At 40.1% G+C, this 22,023-nt stretch overlaps 1 non-coding gene across 1 annotated transcript; it reads left to right on the forward strand.

Annotated features, from left to right (window-relative positions):
• The first annotated feature begins 1,167 nt into the window (after positions 1-1,167).
• Positions 1,168-1,271, forward strand: LOC112746411 (small nucleolar RNA R71). The gene has a single exon (XR_003174297.1). It is a non-coding gene; the product is annotated as a small nucleolar RNA R71 (small nucleolar RNA).
• Positions 1,272-22,023: the final 20,752 nt, after the last annotated feature.

A 22,023-nucleotide genomic window follows, 5' to 3' on the forward strand; every position in this document is an offset into this window, starting at 1 on the left:
TCATTTCTCCAGCTTCTCTTCTTGGTCATCAATTCTTTTAAGAATTTTGCATAGAGTGGCATTTGCTCTATTGCTTCAGCAAAGGGAATGTTGATTTGAAGCTTCTTGAAAATCTCCAAGAACCTGGAGAATTGGCCATCCTTTTCACTTTTCATCAAACGTTGAGGATAAGGTGCTTTAGGTGTGTAAGGCTTCAAGACCTCTTTTTCTTTTTCTTTTGTTGCAAACGGTGTAACAGATTGTCCTTGTTCTTTGTCTTTCACATTTTCCTTTACTTCATCCTCTGTGGTTTCCCTTGAAATCTCCTTTAGATTCTTTCCACTTCTGAGGGTTATGGCCTTACATTCCTCCCTTGCAATAGCCTTAACAGTATGAGAACTGCTTGTCCCAGGAGCTTGCTTAGTCAAATACAAAATTTGATTTTCTAGCTTCTGGATGGCAGCTCCTTGGTTTTGCAAGTTAGAATTTACTTCTTCCTTAAAAGCCTTCAATTCAATTATGTCTTGGCTCATGGTTGCAAGCATTCCTTCCATCCGGTTTAATTGATCTTGAAATTGTTGGTTCGGATTAGGTTGGGTATGTTGATTATTTTGGCCATGATATGATGATTGGGGGTAAGTGTTTTGTGTGGCTTGGTATGATCTTTGGTTGGAGTTTTGGTATGTGGAATTGTTTTGTTGGTTGTGGTTGTAAGGTTTGTGGTTTTGTGGTTGGGTTTGTTGGTTTCCCCACCCAAAGTTTGGGTGGTTTCTCCAGCCTGGGTTGTAAGTGTTGGAGTGTGGATCATATGATTGCCTTTGTTGGTTTCCCACATAGTTAACCTCATCCCAATCACCTCCTTCAATGCCTACTTCCTCTTGATCTTGTGTGTGTATTGCAGCCACTTGCTTTGTTTCTAATTGCCTGGTAAGCTCTGCTAGTTGCTTGGCAAACACCTTGTTTTGGGCTAGAATTGTATCAACATGGTTCAGCTCCATGACTCCCTTAGTGTTGTGCCTTTCTGATGCATAGTAGTACTCATTCTCAGCCACTGTCTCGATCACTTCAATGGCTTCTTCCACGGTCTTTTTCTTGTTCAATGAACCTCCTGATGAATGGTCTACAGCCTTCCTTGATTCATAAGAGAGCCCATCATAGAAGATGTGCAATTGCACCCAATCATGGAACATGTTTGGTGGGCATTTCCTTGTCAAGTCCTTGAATCTCTCCCATGCCTCGTAGAGAGTTTCACCATCTTGTTGTCTAAAAGTCTGGACCTCAGATCGAAGCCTATTGACCTTTTGTGGAGGGTAGAAACGTGCCAGAAACTTGCCTTCCACCTCATCCCATGTGGTTAGACTCCCCCTTGGGAATGATTCCAGCCACTTAGCTGCCTTGTCCCTAAGTGAAAATGGGAACAAGAGCAGTTTATAGGCATCTTCCTGGACTCCATTGGACTTCACAGTGTCACAAATTCTCAGGAATTTTGTGAGATGTTGGTTTGGGTCTTCATTAGCACTTCCTCCAAAGGAACAATGATTTTCCACCAATGATATTAGCTGTGGCTTGAGCTCAAAATTGTTGGCCTGAATGGGTGGTTTCTGGATGCTACTACCACAATTCCCAGAGGTTGGGTTTATGTATGAACTAAGAACCCTCCTCTCAGGAATGGCATTGTTTCCATCAGCTCTCTCATGGTTGTGAACTTCTCTATCCATGTTGAGATCTAGAGCTTCCTCAAAATTGTCCTCAGATTCTCCTTCAGATTCCTCTTCTCCCACTACTCTCTTCCCTCTTGCTTCCCTTCTAAGTCTATGAAGGGTCCTTTCCGGTTCGGTATATGGAGGAGTTGATGTCTCTCCTCTCCTACCTGTCATACAAGAACACAGCTCAAACACAAACAGGTAAAATACTCTTGGTTAATGGAAGAGTATGGTCAGCTCAATTGAGGAATTAATTCAAACAGTTAGTGAGTCAGTGAGTTAGTTGCATGAATTTAAAGGCATAAAGAAGGAAAGCATGTAACCAAGTGCAGAAATTAAAATCCAACAAGTATTTAGAACAGAATTAACAAAGCAAGAGAAAATTGCTCAATCTAGTTAGCTTCCAATTTGAGAATTGTCAATCGAAAACCAATCCCCGGCAACGGCGCCATAAACTTGATGCGCATAAACGTGTTATGCTACGATTTAGGAAATTGCACGATCGGCAAAATTCCTTCCGGCAAGTGCACCGGTTATCGTCGTCAAGTAAAAACTCACAATAGAGTGAGGTCGAATCCCACAAGGATTGGTTGAGTGAGCAATTCGGATTAGAAGTGTGTTCTAGTTGAGCGGAATCAAGATTTGAGATGAGAATTGCGGAATGTAAAATTGGCGGGAAAAGTAAATGACAAGAAAATTAAATGGCTGAATCTTAAATTGCATGAATTAAAGAGCAGAATGTAAATTGCTGAAATTAAAAGGGAATGGGGATGATTGCAAGAATTGAATTGCAGAATGTAAAGAGAAAGTGGAAATCAGAAATGGGGAATTCATTGGGTTTAGGAGATATTGAAATCTCCGAATCAAAACATGTAAATCTCTTCCTCAACCAATGCATTCATTGAATTTTGCTTGGCAATCTTATATGATTGGATCCCAATTCCTTGGCTCACCAATGCTCTCTAAAAACAAACAAATTCCCAATCCCTTGGTTTAAATGTTCATAAGAAGAGATGATGCTTGATCACTGATTATACCACACAATTTCATGAACCACAATTTGGTAGGATTACATGTCACAATATCCATCCAAACCCCAATCCAATCCACTGTGAGAAAGCTTCTCTAGCATGAATCCTCCATTCCTTTCCCAAGGCTCCGAAGGATTCCAAGTATGAGTAGTCTCTTTCCCAAGACAACTACTCAATGGAATTAGATCGAGAAGCTTTCTAACAAAATTCAAGAGAAAAGATTGAAGAAGAAGATAAACTATTATTGATTCATTGAATTACAATAGAGCTCCCTAACCCAATGAAAGGGGGTTTAGTGAATCATAGCTCTCAATTCAATTACAAAGAAAAAGAAACTAGCTAAAAGTGAAAGTAAAAGTCCTCCTTTCTAACTTAACTTCTATCCTATTTATACACTTTCTATATTGAGCTTCAGTTGTGCTTCTTGGGCTTTGAGGCCTCTCCTTGCTTTCCTTTTGTCTTGGGTTTATGATCCATAATCTTGATGAGGTTGTTGATCCAAATCCTGTAACATTTATTGAGCCAACTTAGTGATAATCAAATAATGGCACATGACTCAATAAATGAGATTTCAAACTCATCAATCCCTCAGGCCCAATCCCATAAACCATGATATTCAATTGGGTTTCATACCAAAGTAAGTTTAAGTTAATAATTGTGCTCAAAGACTAACTTAAATCACAATATTTTTGGCCCAGAAACCTTTTTTCAAGAGTGGCGTTTAAGTTGTAGTTTAAGCTTAAACTGCAACTTAAACGCCAGACACTTCCAGTGATGCCATTTGTAGAAGCACGTTTAAGCTTCAGTTAAGGTTAAACTGAAGCTTAAACGTGGAAATGGAAGAAGGTAGCCCTGGAGAGTCATGTAGTCGAACACGTTTAAGCTTCAGTTTAAGGTTAAACTGAAGCTTAAACGTGGAGATAGGAAGGGCAGCCCTGGAGGTCGAACACGTTTAACCTCCAGTTTGAGGTCAAACTGGAGGTTAAACGTGGAAAAGGGTAGAGGCATATTGGAGGTCGAACACGTTTAACCTCCAGTTTGAGGTCAAACTGGAGGTTAAACGTGGAAGCTTGGAATGGTGGCCCTGGAGGTGTCGAACACGTTTAACCTCCAGTTTGAGGTCAAACTGGAGGTTAAACGTGAAAAAGGGTGGAGGCATACTGGAGGTCGAACACGTTTAACCTCCAGTTTGAGGTCAAACTGGAGGTTAAACGTGGAAGCTTGGAATGGTGGCCCTGGAGGTGTCGAACACGTTTAACCTCCAGTTTGGGGTCAAACTGGAGGTTAAACGTGGAGATGGAGAGAGCAACCCTGGAGTGAAAAAACTATCGAACACGTTTAAGCTCCAGTTTGAGTCAAACTGGAGCTTAAACGTGGAATGGCCCCTGGTACTCTTCCTGGTTCTGGCGTTTAACCTCCAGTTTGAGGTCAAACTGGAGGTTAAACGTGGAACTCCTCCCTGGGTGGCATACTCATTCTGGCGTTTAACCTCCAGTTTGAGGTCAAACTGGAGGTTAAACGTGGAATGCTCCTTAAGTGAGGCTTTTCATTCTGGCGTTTAACCTCCAGTTTGAGGTCAAACTGGAGGTTAAACTTCAATCCCAGCATTTCTTATCCTTCATGATTTTGGCGTTTAAGCTCCAGTTTAGGCTTAAACTGGAACTTAAACTCCACATGTGATATTCAAGCTTCCTTTATTGATTTTGTTGCTTCCTTGCTTAGCCTCTTCTTCCCTGAAATCATCCAAACAATTGCATCAAAGTCTTGCAAAATTTCATGAGAAATCTTTCATTCATAGCATTTAAGTAATATAACTAAAACTCATGGAATTTGCATCGAAATCATATTGTTTGGATGGTTCATTACTTTGTTCTTATTTTAACCATTTTTGGTTACTTTAAGCTCAAGAAAATGCATAAAACAACTAAAACTAACAGAAAAATGCTAGTGAAACTAGCCTATGATGCCTTGGCATCAATCATCCTTGGAAGACCCTTCCTAGCCACAGCAAGATCTGTGATTGATGTTGACAGAGGTGAACTAGTCCTTCAATTGAATGAGGACTCCCTTGTGTTTAAAACTCAAGGACATCCTTCTGTAAACATGGAAAAGAGGCACAATAAGCTTCTCTCAAAATAGAGTCATACAGAGCCCCCACAATCAAACTCTAAGTTTGGTGTTGGGAGGCCACAACCAAACTCTAAGTTTGGTGTTGAACTCCCATATCCAAACTCTAATTTTGATGTTGGAAGTCTATAAAATTGACCTGATCACCTGTGTAGAGCCATGAGAGCCCATTGTCAAGCTATTGACATTAAAGAAGCGCTTGTTGGGAGGCAACCCAATCTTTATTTATCTAATTTAATTTTTATTTTGTTGTTCTTTCATGTTTTCATGATCATGTGGAGTCACAACATAAATAGAAAAATCAAAAACAGAATCAAAAACAGCAGAAGGAAAATCACACCCTGGAGGAAGGGCTTACTGGCGTTTAAACGCCAGTAAGGAGCATCTGGCTGGCGTTCAACGCCAGAACAGAGCATGGATCTGGTGTTGAACGCCCAAAACAAGCAGCATCCTGGCGTTCAGACGCCAGAAATGCACACTGAGGAAAGCTGGCGCTGAACGCCAGAAACAAGCATAGAACTGGTGTTCAGCGCCAGAAACATGCTGCATCTGGGCGTTGAACGCCTAGAACAAGCATCAGTTCGGTGTTTAAATGCCAGAATTGCATGCAAAGGCATTTTACATGCCTTATTGGTGCAGGGATGCAAATCCTTGACACCTCAGGATCTGTGGACCCCACAGGATCCCCACATACCTCCACTCACCTTACCTCCTCATAATCCTATATCACCCTTTCCTAAGAACCCTTCACCACTCACATCCATCCACTCTTCCCCATAAACCTACCTCATAAACCCCACCTACCTTCAAAATTCAAAATCACTTTCCCACCCAAACCCTCCCTATATGGCCGAACATTAACCCCCCTCCCTTCCCTATATAAAGCCCTCCATTCTTCCTCATTTTCACACAACACAACCCTCTCTTCCCCTTCTTGGCCGAATACACCTCTCCCTCCTCTCCTCCATATTTTCTTCTTCTTCTTCATCTATTCTTTCTTCTCTTGCTCGAGGGTGAGCAATATTCTAAGTTTGGTATGGTAAAAGCATAAGCTTTTTGTTTTTCCATTACCATTGATGGCACCTAAGACCGGAGAATCCTCTAGAAAAGGGAAAGGGAAGATAAAAGCTTCCACCTCCGAGTCATGGAAGATGGAAAGATTCATCTCCAAAGCTCATCAAGACCACTTCTATGATATTGTGGCCAAGAAGAAGGTGATCCCCGAGGTCCCTTTCAAGCTCAAGAGAAATGAGTATCCGGAGAAAAGGTTGGGAAGTTCTAACAAAACCCCTCCAACAAGTCGGAATTCTAATGGTTCAAGAGTTCTATGCTAATGCATGGATCACTAGGAACCATGATCAAAGTAAGAACCCGAACCCAAAGAATTATCTCACCATGGTTCGGGGGAAATACTTAGATTTTAGTCCGGAAAATGTGAGGTTGGCGTTCAACTTGCCTATGATGCAAGGAGATGCACGCCCCTACACTAGAAGGGTCAACTTTGATCAAAGGTTGGACCAAGTCCTCATGGACATATGTGTGGAAGGAGCTCAATGGAAGATTGACTCAAAAGGCAAACCGGTTCAACTTAGAAGACTAGACCTTAAGCCTGTGGCTGGAGGATGGTTGGAGTTCATTCAACGCTCCATCATCCCCACTAGTAACCGATCTGAAGTTACTGCGGATCGGGCCATCATGATTCATAGCATCATGATTGGTGAAGAAGTAGAAGTTCATGAAGTCATCTCCCTTGAACTTTACAAAATAGCCGAAAAGTCCTCTCCCTTAGCAAGGCTAGCTTCTCCTCATCTTATTTTCCATCTATGTTACTCAGCTGGAGCTTTCATAGAAGGAGACATTCCCATTGAGGAAGAGAAGCCCATCACTAAGAAAAGGATGGAGCAAACAAGAGAGCCCACTCATGGAGCTCAAGAAACACGTGAGGAAGCTCATCATCAAGAAATCCCTGAGATACCTCAAGGGATGCACTTTCCTCCACAGAATTTTTGGGAGCAAATCAACACCTCCCTAGGAGAACTAAGTTCCAACATGGGACAACTAAGGGTGGAACATCAAGAGCACTCCATCATCCTTCATGAAATTAGAGAAGATCAAAAAGCAATGAGGGAGGAGCAACAAAGACAAGGAAGAGACATAGAAGAGCTCAAGGACATCATTTTCCTCAAGAAGGAAACGCCACCATCACTAAGGTGGACTCATTTCTTGTTCTCAAATTTTCTGTTTTTTGTTTTCTTATGTTAAATGTTTATCTATGTTTGTGCCTTTATTACATGATCATTAGTGTCTAAGTGTCTATGCCTTAAAGTAGTGAATATGAATCCATCACCTCTCTTAAAAGGAAAAATGTTTTAATTACAAAAGAATAAGAAGTACATGAGTTTCGAATTTATCCTTGAACTTAGTTTAATTATTTTGATGTGGAGATAATACGTTTTGTTTTCTGAATGAATGCTTGAATAGTGCATATGTCTTTTGAAGTTGTTGTTTAAGAATGTTAAATATGTTGGCTCTTGAAAGAATGATGACAAGGAGACATGTTATTTGATAATATGAAAAATCATAAAAATGATTCTTGAAGCAAGAAAAAGCAGTGAATATAGAGCTTGCAGAAAAAAAATGGCGAAAAAAAAATAGAAAAAAAAAATAGAAAAAGAAAAAGCAAGCAGAAAAAGCCAAAAGCTCTTAAAACCAAAAGGCAAGAGCAAAAAGCCAATAACCCTTAAAACCAAAAGGCAAGGGTAAATAAAAATGATCCAAGGCTTTGAGCATCAGTGGATAGGAGGGCCTAAAGGAATAAAATCCTGGCCTAAGTGGCTAAACCAAGCTGTCCCTAACCATGTGCTTGTGGCGTGAAGGTATCAAGTGAAAACTTGACACTGAGCGGTTAAAGTCAAGGTCCAAAGCAAAAGAAGAGTGTGATTAAGAACCCTGGACACCTCTAATTGGGGACTTTAGCAAAGCTGAGTCACAATCTGAAAAGGTTCACCCAGTTATGTGTCTGTGGCATTTATGTATCTGGTGGTAATACCGGAAAACAAAGTGCTTAGGGCCACGGCCAAGACTCATAAAGTAGCTGTGTTCAAGAATCAACATACTGAACTAGGAGAATCAATAACACTATCTGAACTCTGAGTTCCTATAGATGCCAATCATTCTAAACTTCAATGGATAAAGTGAGGTGCCAAAACTATTCAAGAGGCAAAAAGCTACAAGTCCCGCTCATCTGATTGGAGCTATGTTTCATTGATAGTTTGGAATATATAGTATATTCTCTTCTTTTTATCCTATTTGATTTTCTATTGCTTGGGGACAAGCAACAATTTAAGTTTGGTGTTGTGATGAGCGAATAATTTATACGCTTTTTGGCATTGTTTTTAGTATGTTTTTAGTAGGATCTAGTTACTTTTAGGGATGTTTATTAGTTTTTATGTTAAATTCACATTTCTGGACTTTACTATGAGTTTGTGTGTTTTTCTGTGATTTCAGGTATTTTCTGGCTGAAATTGAGGGACTTGAGCAAAAATCAGATTCAGAGGTTGAAGAAGGACTGCTGATGCTGTTGGATTCTGACCTCCCTGTACTCAAAGTGGATTTTCTGGAGCTACAGAACTCAAAATGGCACGCTTTTAATTGCGTTGGAAAGTAGACATCCAGGGCTTTCCAGCAATATATAATAGTCCATACTTTGCCCAAGTTTAGATGACACAAAAGGGCGTTGAACGCCAGTTCTACGCTGTAGTCTGTAGTTAAACGCCAGAAACACGTCATGAACCAGAGTTGAACGCCAAAAACACGTTACAACTTGGCGTTCAACTCCAGAAGAAGCCTCTGCACGTGTAAACTTCAAGCTCAGCCCAAGCACACACCAAGTGGGCCCTGGAAGTGGATTTATGCATCAATTACTTACTTCTGTAAACCCTAGTAGCTAGTTTAGTATAAATAGGACTTTTTACTATTGTATTAGACATCTTATGATTTTTAGTTCATCTTTAGATCATATTGATCATGTTTGGGGGCTGGCCATTCGGCCATGCTTGGACCATTATCACTTATGTATTTTCAAACGGTAGAGTTTCTGCACTCCATAGATTAAGGTGTGGAGCTCTGTTGTTCCTCATGATTTAATGCAAAGTACTATTATTTTCTATTCAATTCAACTTATTCCGCTTCTAAGATATCCATTCGCACTGAAGAACATGATGAATGTGATGATTATGTGACGCTCATCATCATTCTCACTTATGAACGCGTGCTTGACAAATACTTCCGTTCTACATGCAACCAAGCTAGAATGAGTATCTCTTAGATATCTAATACAGGGGACCGAGTCCAAGTTATTAGTATCTTCGTGGTATAAGTTAGAACCCATGGATGGCCATTCTTGAGATCCGGAAAGTCTAAACCTTATCTGTGGTATTCCGAGTAGGATCTGGGAAGGGATGGCTGTGACGGACTTCAAACTCACGAGTGCTGGGCGTAGTGACAGACGCAAAAGGATAGTAAATCCTATTCCAGTATGATCGAGAACCTCCAGATGATTAGCCATGCCGTGACAGAGCATTTGGACCATTTTCACAGAGAGGATGGGATGTAGCCATTGACAACGGTGATGCCCTTACAGAAAGCTTGCCATGGAAAGGAGTAAGATTGATTGGATGAAGACAGCGGAAAAGCAGAGACTCAGAGGAACGAAAACATCTCTATACGCTTATCTGAAATTCTCACCAATGAATTACATAAGTATTTCTATCTTTACTTTCTGTTTATTTATTATTATTATTCGAAAACTCCATAACCATTTGATATCCGCCTGACTGAGATTTACAAGGTGACCATAGCTTGCTTCAAGCCGACAATCTCCGTGGGATCGACCCTTACTCACGTAAGGTTTTATTACTTGGACGACCCAGTGCACTTGCTGGTTAGTTGTGCGAAGTTGTGAAGTTATGTTTGGACCATGATATTGTGCACCAGTTATTGACGCCATTGCCAGGGAGAGAACGAATAACAAATTTTACAATCTCAGAGTAACAATTTCAAATACCAGTAACATATGGCAAATCTTATATCATTTCGAAGCCCCGGATGTTAGCTTTCCAATGCAACTAGAACCGCTTCATTTAGACCTCTGTAGCTCAAGTTATGGTTGATTTAGTGCAAAGAGGTCAGGCCTGACAGCTTTACGGTTCCTTCATTTCTTCATGAGTTCTCCCAATTTGCATGCTTTTCTCCTCACTTCTTCCATCCAATACTTGCCTTATGAACCTAAAATCACTCAACAAACACATCAAGACATCGAATGGAATTAAAGTGAATTAAAATCACTAATTTTAGGGCCTAAAAAGTATGTTTTCACATTTAAGCATAAATCAAGGGAGAATTGCAAAACCATGCTATTTCATTGAATAAATGTGAAAAAAGGTGATAAAATCCCCAAAATTAAGCACAAGATAAACCACAAAATCGGAGTTTATCAGAAGGCCAAAGGGTGTTCCTTGAATATCCATAGAACCAAGAGGTAGTAAGCAATAAAGACCCAAGGCTCTGAGCATCAACTACTGGGATAAAAAAGAAACATAAAAAAAAAGCTCAAAAGGAATTAAAGATCTTAGTAGATGCTTGTGGTGAAGATGTGTCAAGAAGAGTCCCGGGCAAGTAAATTCTTAGGGGTGTCTCAACACCTAGTACCCTAAAACTAACTGGTTTGGGAGTGCTAATTGAAAGCTTAAATAAAGGGTTATCTTGAGACAAAACACTTAGAGTCGTGGTCAAGAAAGCAAAACAACCCTTACTACTTCAAGGTGACAATCAATAGAAAGGACCCCTAAGGCCTATACCTGAAAGAACCCTCAAGGATCCAAGAGCTTCCCATGACATTAAAACATTCATACATGTGTTGAACACTTAGTCTTACTCTTAGTTGTATTACAATCACTAAAAGCCAAGGCCTCAAGTTATAAAGGTTTACTCACTTTGATTTGCTTGGGACAAGCAAAACTTAAGTTTGGTGTTGTGATGACTTGCATCATCTACCCTTCTTTCTTGCATAAAGAACACCATAAAAGAGCATAAATCTCATTTAATTAGTACAATTCATGCATTATTTGATGAATATTATGGTACACTACTTTGAGATGAGTTGTGCTGAATTTCAGGTGAGAAAAGCATAAAAAAAATGGGGTAGAAGACAAACAAGAAGCTGGGTGTGTGAAACTGGCGTGCCACTTGAAGCAAACGCCACAAAAATGCACTGGCGTGGCACGCCAGGAGCTGGGCGTGGCACGCCAGTACTAAAGTCTAGAGAAGAAGTCCAAGCATGCATGTGGGCGTGGCACGCCAGAGACTGGGCGTGGCACGCTAATACAAAATTCTAGAGAGCTACAATGGAGGACACAAAAGGGGCGTGGCACGCCCGGCCCATCAATTACTATGGGCGTGCCACTTGAGCAAAGGGGCGTGGCACGCCAACTCACCATTCCAAGAAGAACCTTCACTATGGCGTGCCACTTGGTGTCGAAGGCATGGCACGCCAGCCCCAAGAAGTCACTTGGGCGTGCCACTTGAGAACCCAGGTGTGGCACGCCAAGCTTGAAGAGTTCACAAATCCATGGGCGTGCCACTTGAGCAGCATGGCGTGGCACGCACGTACAATAATCCAGAGAAGGGGCTGAAGGAAATTGAAGACTGGGCGTGCCACTTGAGCAACCAGGCATGGCACGCCAATCCACAAAGGACCAAAAGCAAGGATTGGGCGTGCCACTTGGTATCGAAGGCGTGGCACGCCAACCTTAGCATTTCACTATGTCATGCCACTTGAAGACTGAGGCGTGGCATGCCAACTACTAGAACCAAGACAAGATCATGGGCGTGGAACACCAGCCTTTAGGCGTGGCATGCTGGTATAAGTTTCCAGAGAGGAAGAAGGAGGCCAATTACATGGGGCATGCCACTTGGTATCGAAGGCGTGGCACGCCACTCACCATTCTTCACTTAAGCGTGCCACTTGAGCAACCAGGCATGGCACGCCAGTGTCATTCAGAGTGAAGCATTAGGGCGTGCCACTTAATTTCGTGGCGGGGCACGCCAAACAGAGGAACCACTCACTCACAAAGGGGGCGTGGCACGCCAGACCCTGGGCGTGCCATGCAAGTTCAACTTTCCAGAAATGCCTAGCCAAGCATGAAGCAAGGGCGTGGCACACCAGACCTTGGGCGTGGCACGCCAGTATAAGTTTCCAGAGGCAAAGAGAAGTGAGAAAGGCAAGGGGCGTGCCACTTGAGTTCGAAGGCATGGCACGCTAACATAAGAAATCCACTATGGCGTGCCACTTGAGTTCGAAGGTGTGGCACGCCAAGGTTGAGAGAGGGATGAGCGTGCCACTTGAAGGATTAGGCGTGGCACGCTAAGCTGGAAATGAAGGGCACCTGACACGCCAGAAAAGCGCCAGCCACACGCCAGCTGAGAAGTCATGCTTATTGAGTGTTTTCTTTTCCCTCCAAAATGTAATTTTCTTTTTTCACTTTTGTAATTCTTTTATTTTACTAGGAGTAGTATAAATACCCCCAAGGAATACTGAAGAAAGGGGTTAAACAGTCAGTTTTAGATCCATTTTTACACTTCACTTTTGAGTACTTTTTGAGCTACAAGTAGCTAACTTCCCTCTCATTGAGAGAGGGAGCTCTGTTGTACTTGATGGATTGATGATAGTGAAATCCTTCTTCTCTTCATCTTATCTTTGATTTGCTAGAAGGAATTTCGTTCTTAATGCTTAGTATTCAATTATCTTGGGAAAGAGATTGAATGCAATTGGGTTTCATGGGAACCATGGGAAAGGAAACATGAAACCATACTTGAAATCCCTTCTCACACTAGAGTAGAATCTGGGTTTTGGTGTTTGGATATGTGATATATAATCCTCCCTCTACTTGGACCTATAATGGTGTGTGGTATAATCAGGGACCAAGCATATCTCTCTTCATGATCAATTAGACCAAGGAATTGGCTATTGATCAAGATCTGAGAGATTGAGTCACCAAGGGATTGGGGCTCAATCAATCATGATTGCCAAGAGGTTAATAAGTTGCATGAATGAAGGGGATATAAGCTAGATTCGATCTAAAGAGACAACATCTCCCAATCTCAATGAATTTCCCCATTCTTATCTATCCATTTCTTTACTGCTTATTTTTACATTCAGCAATTCCCCATTTCCATTTACATTCAAGTCATTTATGATTCTGCCCTTTACTTTCTGCCATTTATATTTCTGCACTTTATTGCTTTTCTTTATATTCTAGTCATTTACATTTATGTCATTTATAATTCTACACTCTACAATCCTATTGATCTGCTTGACTAATTCATCAATTGATTAAAACTGCTCGAATTTGCCAATCTCTGTGGATACGATCCCACTCCACTGTGGGTTATTACTTGACGATAATTTTGGTGCGTTTGCCAAAAGGACTAATTCAACAATTTTGAATGGGGTGTGAATTCCAGTCATCATGTATATTCGTGCAATTATGTGATTGATGCCATTATTTGATTATAGCTCACTTATCCCAAATAGCATACCATTTCATTTGCCTTTGTTTGCCATTTTGAGCCTTTTTTAACCCCCTTTTGTTCTTTATATTACCACATCACTAGCCTTAAGCAGAAAAATAATTAATTGTCCTATTTGAATCTTTGATTAGCTTAAGATAGTGAGTGTGTATCAACTAAGTGCGGGGAAATGTGAGAACTTTGGTTAATGAGAATGTGTTTTGTTTTTATTGACAAATATAGAGAATTTGGGTGTATAAGTGTTGGAAGATTTTATGAGCCACTATTTTATGCTTTTTTTTGTACTGAATTGAGTGAATTTTGTCACTTATTCTCACACTTATCCATGTAAATTGCATGTTTTTAAGTTTCCTTCCTAATTCTGTGCTATGATTGAAAACAGGCTTATTAGGCTTTAAAATTGCTAATTTTTAATCCTCCTTTATTACCATTCAATGCTGTGATATATGCATTAAGTGTTTTCAGGTTTACAGGGCATGAATGGCTTAAAGGATGAAGATGAAGCATGTTAGAGTGAAAGGAACACAAGAAACAGAAGAGTTAAGAAGCGAGGAGTGGCGCGCACGCATGGCTGACGCGTGCGCCTGATCCAGAGCGTCTTTCAGCGACGCGTACGCGTGACCAGCACAGAAGTTCAGCGACGCGTATGCGTGGCCGACGCGTATGCGTGGCAGATCGTCACGTGTTGCACTTAATAGAACTCGCTGGTGGCGATATCTGGGCTAATTTGGACCCAATTTGAAGCCCGAAAATGAAGATTAGAGGCTACAGAGTGGTACGAACGAGCGAGATCAATCATTCACACAACATTCAAACACACCTTAGGTTTTAGATGTAGAATTCTAGAGAGAGAGGCCCTCTCCTCTCTCTAGGGTTTAGGGTTTTTAGTCTTGTTCCTTCTCAATTTCGGGTTTCAACCTTACTTTAATTTAGGTTGCTTCTACTTTTATTTGTTCTAGCACTTTAGTTATCTACTTCCCTTGTTGATTCCTTTATTTTGCTAATTTAGTTTATGAGTTCATGTGTTACTCTCAATATTCATTAATGCAATTTATGTTTCATGTTTCTTATTGTTCAATTTCTTTGTTATTGTTATTTCTTTGCTTTGGTCAGTTTTAGATTTTGCTATGTCTTGTTAGTTTTCTATATTTTTATTTTATGCCTTCCAAGTGTTTGATAAAATGCTTGGATGGATTTTAAATTAGATTTTTATGTTCTTAACTTTGATTTATCAATTAGAGACTCTTGAGTTACAAAAATTCTTTTGTTGATTGGCGATTGAAAATTGCTAGTTGGCTTAGGCTTCAGTAAATCTAGTCTTTGATTAGGACTTGTGAACTTAAGTTGATTTTGCTCACTTGACTTTCCTTCATTGTTAGAGGTTAAGTAAGTGAAAGCAAAAGGCAATTACCATCACAATTGATGATGATAATGAGGATAGGAATTCTAATTTTCAATCCTTGATAGGACTTTTCTTAGTTGTTATTTTATTTCTTTGTTATTTACATTACTTGCCTCTTATCATAAAACCCCCAAAAATACTTTTCCATAACCAATTATAAGTACACTTCCCTGCAATTCCTTGAGAGACAACCCGAGGTTTAAATACTTCGGTTAATTTTATTGGGTTTACTTAAGTGACAAACAATTTAAACATTGACTGAAGTTTAGTTGTCGATTTAGAACTACCCTTGCAACGCGATATTTTTGTGAAATTCTTTACTGATAATTTTCCTCCCATGACTACCCTTCTTGGAGTTCTGGCCTCTTGATGGAACATACTTCCCACGACCTTTGCTACTAGTACCGCCATGCTCATCACTCACCAAAGCCGTCTTCTTGGCATAATCTTTAACAATTCTTGCCTTACTCACCAATTCAGAAAATATATGAATCTCAAATGGAGTCACAACATTCATAATATTTTCACTCAGACCTCCTTGGTACCTTTCACACTTCCAACCCTCATATGACTTAGGGGCTCCTCGACATACCCTTGAGAACCTACAAAGTTCCTCGAACTTACTTGTATACTCGGCCACAGACATTGAACCTTGATTCAGCTGCATAAGCTCTAACTCTCTGGCATCCCTTACTGATTCAGGAAAATACCTCCTATAGAAAACAGTCTGAAACAGCTCCCATGGAATATCCATATTCTGTAGTTGCAAAAATCGACACTCTCCTAGCCACCAATGCTGAGCTTCTCCTACGAGTTGAAAAGCCATATATTCCATGAACTGATTATTTGGGACATGTTGAGTCTGTAATGCACACTCCACAACCTTGAACCAATTGTCTACTTCAGCAGGATTTGTTGATCCATTGAAAATCGGCGATTCAACTTTTAGAAAAGTAGCTAGAGTCCTCGGAACACCACCTAAGTTGTCCTCAGCACCTTCTACATTTTCGTTTCCGACTAATTGCCTTCTCCGTCATAAAGTATGAGTAGCCATAGCAATGCCCGCTTGAATCGTGTTAGCTAAGTTAGTCATCGCCACCATGAATTTAGCGTGATCGCTTGTCGACGGGTTACCCTCATAATCTCTCTGTATACATGACTGACCTTGTCCCCGAGTAGCCATTAGGGTTCCTGTCTACACCAGACAGTCAATATCAAGGTGATTAGTCTAAATATCAAAAGCCTAGTGTTTCAATTATCCCAAAAGGCACTAACAAACAAGCATGCTATACATATATCAAGTAGAAAACCTAAATTGCATGAAAGAAAAAGACACAGAGTATGCAATGAAGCACAATTGGTCCATCCCTCAGGCTCACGAGGACGAACCACTCTCATACCACTAAATGTAACACCCTAATTACCCTAAGCCTTACCTCATGCCGTAAAGCAAAGGTTAATAAAAGGTTACGACAATTCTAAGGCTTATACATATATATATATATATATATATATATATATATATAGAAGGAATAATAATTCTAGAAGCCCGATGAAGAAAACAGCTCAAAAACAGAGTTTGAAAATCTCTCTAAACATTCACACGAAGCTACACTAAATGAGGCACAAGATATAGATATAATATAACAAAATATAAGAGGATAATAGTATGAAGATCTAGCCGCAGCTTGCGGAGTTTAAGCCAGCTAGTTATTTACAGACAATACAGAGTTTAAATGGATATAACAGCTTATACAAACTTTACAAAAGTGAGAGATCTTAAACAAAATATTCAAAAGAATTCAAACAAGATAGAAAGCCTCCCCTCTGTCACCACCAAAGCAAGTCACCAAGGTGGGTTGTGACCTGCATCTGAAAAATAACAACAGAATATGGTATGAGAACTGGAGGTTCTCAGTATAGTAACAGTGCCCAAGGATGTAAGATATAAGACTCTGGGATGCCAGAGGCAATCCTAGAACTTCATATCCATCACAAGATTCATCTTAAAGAATAACTAAAATATTAAAATATAACTTAAAACCATAAACATAATAAAGGGGTAATCTAATTTAGTGAAATTTCTAAACTAACAATTCTCCACTGTCCCATGATGAGCGGATAATTTATACCCTTTTTGGCATTGTGTTTACATAGTTTTTAGTATGTTTTAGTTACTTTTATTATATTTTTATTAGTTTTTAGGCAAAAATCACATTTCTGGACTTTACTATGATTTTGTGTGTTTTTCTGTGATTTCAGGTATTTTCTGGCTGAAATTGAGGGACCTGAGCAAAAATCTGATTCAGAGGCTGAAAAAGGACTACAGATGTTGTTGGATTCTGACCCTCCTGCACTCGAAGTAGATTTTCTGGAGCTACAGAAGCCTAATTGGTGCGCTCTCAATTTCATTGGAAGGTAGACATCTTGAGCTTTCTAGCAAGGTATAATAGTCTATACTTTTCTCGAGATTTGATGGCCCAAACTGGCGTCTAAATGCCCAAACTGGCACTCAAGTTGGCGTTTAACTCCAAGATGGCCTATGCATGTGAAAGCTTCAATGCTCAGCCCAAGCACACACTAAGTGGGCGCCGGAAGTGGATTTCTGCACTATTTGCACTTAGTTACTTATTTTCTGTAATCCCTAGTAGCTAGTTTAGTATAAATAGCACTTTTTACTATTGTATTCATATCCTTTATCTATACTTTTCATCACCTTATACTTTATCATCCTTGGACTTGGAGGCTGGCCATTCGGCCATGCCTAGGTTATTTTCTCTTATCTATTTTCTATGGTAGAGTTTCTACACCTCATAGATTAAGGTCTGGAGCTCTGCTGTTTTTCATGAATTAATGCAAGTACTATTGTTTTTCTTTCAATTCATGCCTACTTCTTCTCCATGATATACTCTTGTACTTAATTCAATTAAGTCAGAATGAAGGGGTGACCCATGACAATCACCTACTATCTTCGTTACTCGCTTAGACAAGATCCACGTTCCTGAGAACCACAAGCTGTCTACATGATGTTCAACGTAGTCATTGGACGACAGCCGGAGTATATTCTCTTGGGTCTCTGATCCGCGATTTGCATCGTCTCTCCTGACAACAGAGCATCCGAATCTGAGATCAGAACCTTCATGGTATAGGCTAGAACCATTGGCAGCATTCCTGAGATCCGGAAAGTCTAAACCTTGTCTGTGGTATTCCGAGTAGGATCTAGGAAGGGATGACTGTGAAGAGCTTCAAGCTTGCGAATGTTGGGCGCAGTGACAGTGTGCAAAAGGATAGAGATATCCTATTACGACGCTAGTGAGAAACGACAGATGATTAGCTGTGCGATAGCTGTACCTGGTATTTTTCATCCAAGACGAGAAATCCGACAGTTGATTAGCTATGTAGAGATCGTACCTGGTATTTTTCATCCGAGAGGATCATACAGCTTGCCATGGAAGGGAGCACGCTTGGTTGGAAGAAGACAATAGGAAAGCAGAGGTTCAGAAGCAACAAAGCATCTCCAAACGCTTATCTGAAACTCCCACCAATGAATTACATAAGTACTTTATTTTATTTTATGTTTTATTTATCTTTTAGTTATCAAAACCTCATAACCAATTGAATCCGCCTGACTGAGATTTACAAGATGAACATAGCTTGCTTCAAGCCGACAATCTCTGTGGGATCAACCCTTACTCACGTAATTTATTACTTGGATGACCCAGTGCACTTGCTGGTTAGTTGTGCGGAGTTGTGAAAAGTGTGAACCACAATTTCGTGCACCATCTCACATTCTTCACCAACCTATCCTCCATGCGATCCCATCGCCAGCGCCTTCCGAACCTCCTCAATCCCAGTAGAATACACAGTTAAGACAATGCAAGTAAATTCAAATAGGCAATTAGGCATGTTATCCAATTAGGCAGACAATTCAATTCAGCAAAGCAAGCAAGCAGATAAAAGATGCACATGATGAATGCCTATCCTATAGGCTGTGATATCACATTGTCGGTTCAACTGCCAACCCGACACATCTCCATGGAGATGTCGCCCTTCGGAATCATAATGGGAACCCCCGAGATATGGTGCTCAGAACACCGTCCAAGATTTTGTGCCTACACACTCTAGTGATCCAAAGAGATGCGAGCAGGATACTATTAACCCGGACCTCACATTTCAACGTAAAAAGGACGAACCACCACACTTACGCCGCCACCGCTACCTTGACAGGTAGGATCCAACCAAACCGTCCCTGCCAGGCGTATAGCGTCTCAACAATCTTAGTATAAAAGAGTGATTCAGTGGTTTTCAGAAATCAATTTTCAATATATCATGGATCCATTATTCCATTTCGAGTCCCAAACTCATTTCAACCACTGCCAATTCATAGTTTCCATTCCAAACTCATTAGTTCACCGCTTTCACAATTCATTCAGAACTCATCAGTTCACCACTTTCACAATTCCTTATCAATAATCACCAATACCATACACTGCATTACAAGAAAACAGCTCTATTGCCATGCTTTTAAAACGTGGCGAAAAGTTGAAAAAAGCGTGGCAATAGCTTTTCACCACGCTTTTGAAAGGGTGGCCTCTAAAAGCGTGGCGGTTGCTCTATTGCCACGCTTTTTCTTTTGCCACGCATTTTACAAATGGCCTCCCATTAAAGCGTGGCCGTTTGTGGAAGATATGGTCACGCTTTAAAAGCGTGGACATATGGGAAATATGGTCACGCTTTTGAAGCGTGGCGATAGAGAGAGATATGGCCACGCTTCAAAGCCTGGCGATAGGGAGAGATATGGCCACGCTTTTGAAGCGTGGCCATAGCCAGAGATACGGCCACGCTTTAAAAGTGTGGCAATAGCCTTATAAATTTAAAAAAAATTCTTTTTCTGATTTTTACCTTCATCGATACAAAATATAAATTTTTTAGTTCTTTTTTATTACCAAACTTATAAATATAGCATGCAAAGCCAGTGATAACACCATAGATGGTAATGCCTTTTTCAACGATGTCCATGATCCACTGGTAGCTGGCCCCGACGCCTGCCCTCGCAGACTCAGAGAGCTCCACCTTGACTTGAGACTCACGCTTGGCAACGGCAGCCACCTGCGACATGGATATGGGATCCCCTGCTCCCATGCATAGGGTGGACTTCCGGTACTTCGCCACCATGCATTTGAAATGTTTAAACAGAGAAACCTTATTTGGTTGGTGAGTGAGTAGTGACTGTCGTGCACGAGGAGTAAGCTAAAACGAAACGAATAGGTGGGAGATTACTTTCACAAATTTGCTGTTGAACAAGTCACAAATAAACTAGCTTGAAAAAAGGTATGTAAATAACCTGAGAGATCATTTCAAAATTTGACAAATCGATAAAGAATAAACTGCAGGACCAAAGCATAACCAAAGCAAGAAAAAATAGACAAATAAGCACACATATCTTTCAGACGAATTAATAAAGCAAGAACCTCCAACAAATCTTAAACTAAAAAAATAATTACTTAAACAAAGCACAATTATACCTCATGTCCAATTATAGTGGCAATCTCAGCATCACTTTTAAAATGCTCTAACAATCTGGTGTATACAACGATCTTAACACCAGGTAGCCAAAAGGCATCGACATCCGACTCATTGACAATAAGCACCTCCCAATTCAATCCATCGAGATGCGAGGTAGCTGGCCCTTTCTTTCTACTTTGCTGAACCCAACTGTCATCAAGGATTTCATCTTCCTTGTGCCAACCACTCTCTGCCTTACAATAAGCACTAGCATTAGTCAAAGATTTCAAGTCCTTGGATCCCATCACTACTCAAGAATCCCCAATATATCCCATGAACAAATTTGAGCCTCGGTAAGAGAAGAAATTGAGAAAACCATAATGGAATCAGAAACCATAGCTAGATTCTCTTTTTATTTCTTTTTCCAATATGTTACCTGCTTCACTATAGTGACAACCGTGCTCCCACTACAAAAGCAGTCCAAATTCGGATGAGACCAGAGCTCTTTGTCCATAGACTTATATGCCTTCCTGAAAGCCTCTCTCCATGTTGAATTCAATTTATCCTTGGCTGATAAATTAATATGGACCAAGCAACAAGCAGAGCAGCACTCAGGAATAACAAACCAAGAAAAATTAATGAAACAGTAACACTTTCACAGCATCTATTTTGGACAATGAAAAAAATACAATAAACAGCAATCACAAGTCCAGAATTCAACACTAAAACAGCACAATAAACAAGTTCATCCAGGGCAACATTCAGAGGAAAGATAAATTCATTCCGAACAGCAACAGTAAATAAAACAAAACCTATATCCACTAACTAATCCAGATTCTCTAACCACTTAATTCAACTAAACTAAATTAGTTGAACTAAACAAGCTAAATAGAATGAGCTAAACTAGATTATTCAAACAAAAATAAAATCAAATGAGATGAAAAGGGGAACCTGGGAAGCAGGGAATTGGAATAGGGGAAGGGAAGGGAAAGATTGATGATGATGAATGAATGGCCGGAGCAACACGGTGGCGGCCTAGTGGTGGCACTGGGGTAGCGGCAGTGGAGGAGGGTGGGTGTACAGTAAAACAGGGTCTAGTAGTGGCTCTTAACAGAATCTTGGACAAGTGCCCCAAGATTGCCATGTTGAATAAGAATAAAGGTAATTAATTAGTTCAAATAAACGACATCATATCAAGTATTGATAAGTAAGACAATTGTATGATTATCTTAAAATTCATTCACGAAGTCATAGTCCAACAATAGAAATGACATCATATCAAGTCAGTAACTTAAAACTTCTTCAGTGGAAAGCTAATAATAAAGAAGGCCATTAGTGTTGAAAATATGGAACTTATTGATATAATCAAGTTTTAAATTTTCCATTTGAAACTCTTCAGGCAATGAAAGAGATGTAATTCAAAATAGAAGGCATCAACCAAAAGAGCACAAGAGAAATACATAAGATTATTCTACAACTAATCATAGTTGCTAGTCCAAAATTTAGTACAGAAAATAAAAAATGCTCAAAAATTGACTCACATTCTAGATTATTAATACATTTTCTGCAAGTTAAACTTACATAGCTATTTAAAGAAACAAGATAAACAACTCTTTGTAAAGAAACACATGCTTGATGACTTCCTGTCATAAAGTATAGCAAGTTTTGAGAAAAATAGAAAGTATAC

The sequence above is a fragment of the Arachis hypogaea genome, chromosome 14 (genome assembly GCF_003086295.3).
Source record: "Arachis hypogaea cultivar Tifrunner chromosome 14, arahy.Tifrunner.gnm2.J5K5, whole genome shotgun sequence".
NCBI lineage: Eukaryota > Viridiplantae > Streptophyta > Magnoliopsida > Fabales > Fabaceae > Arachis > Arachis hypogaea.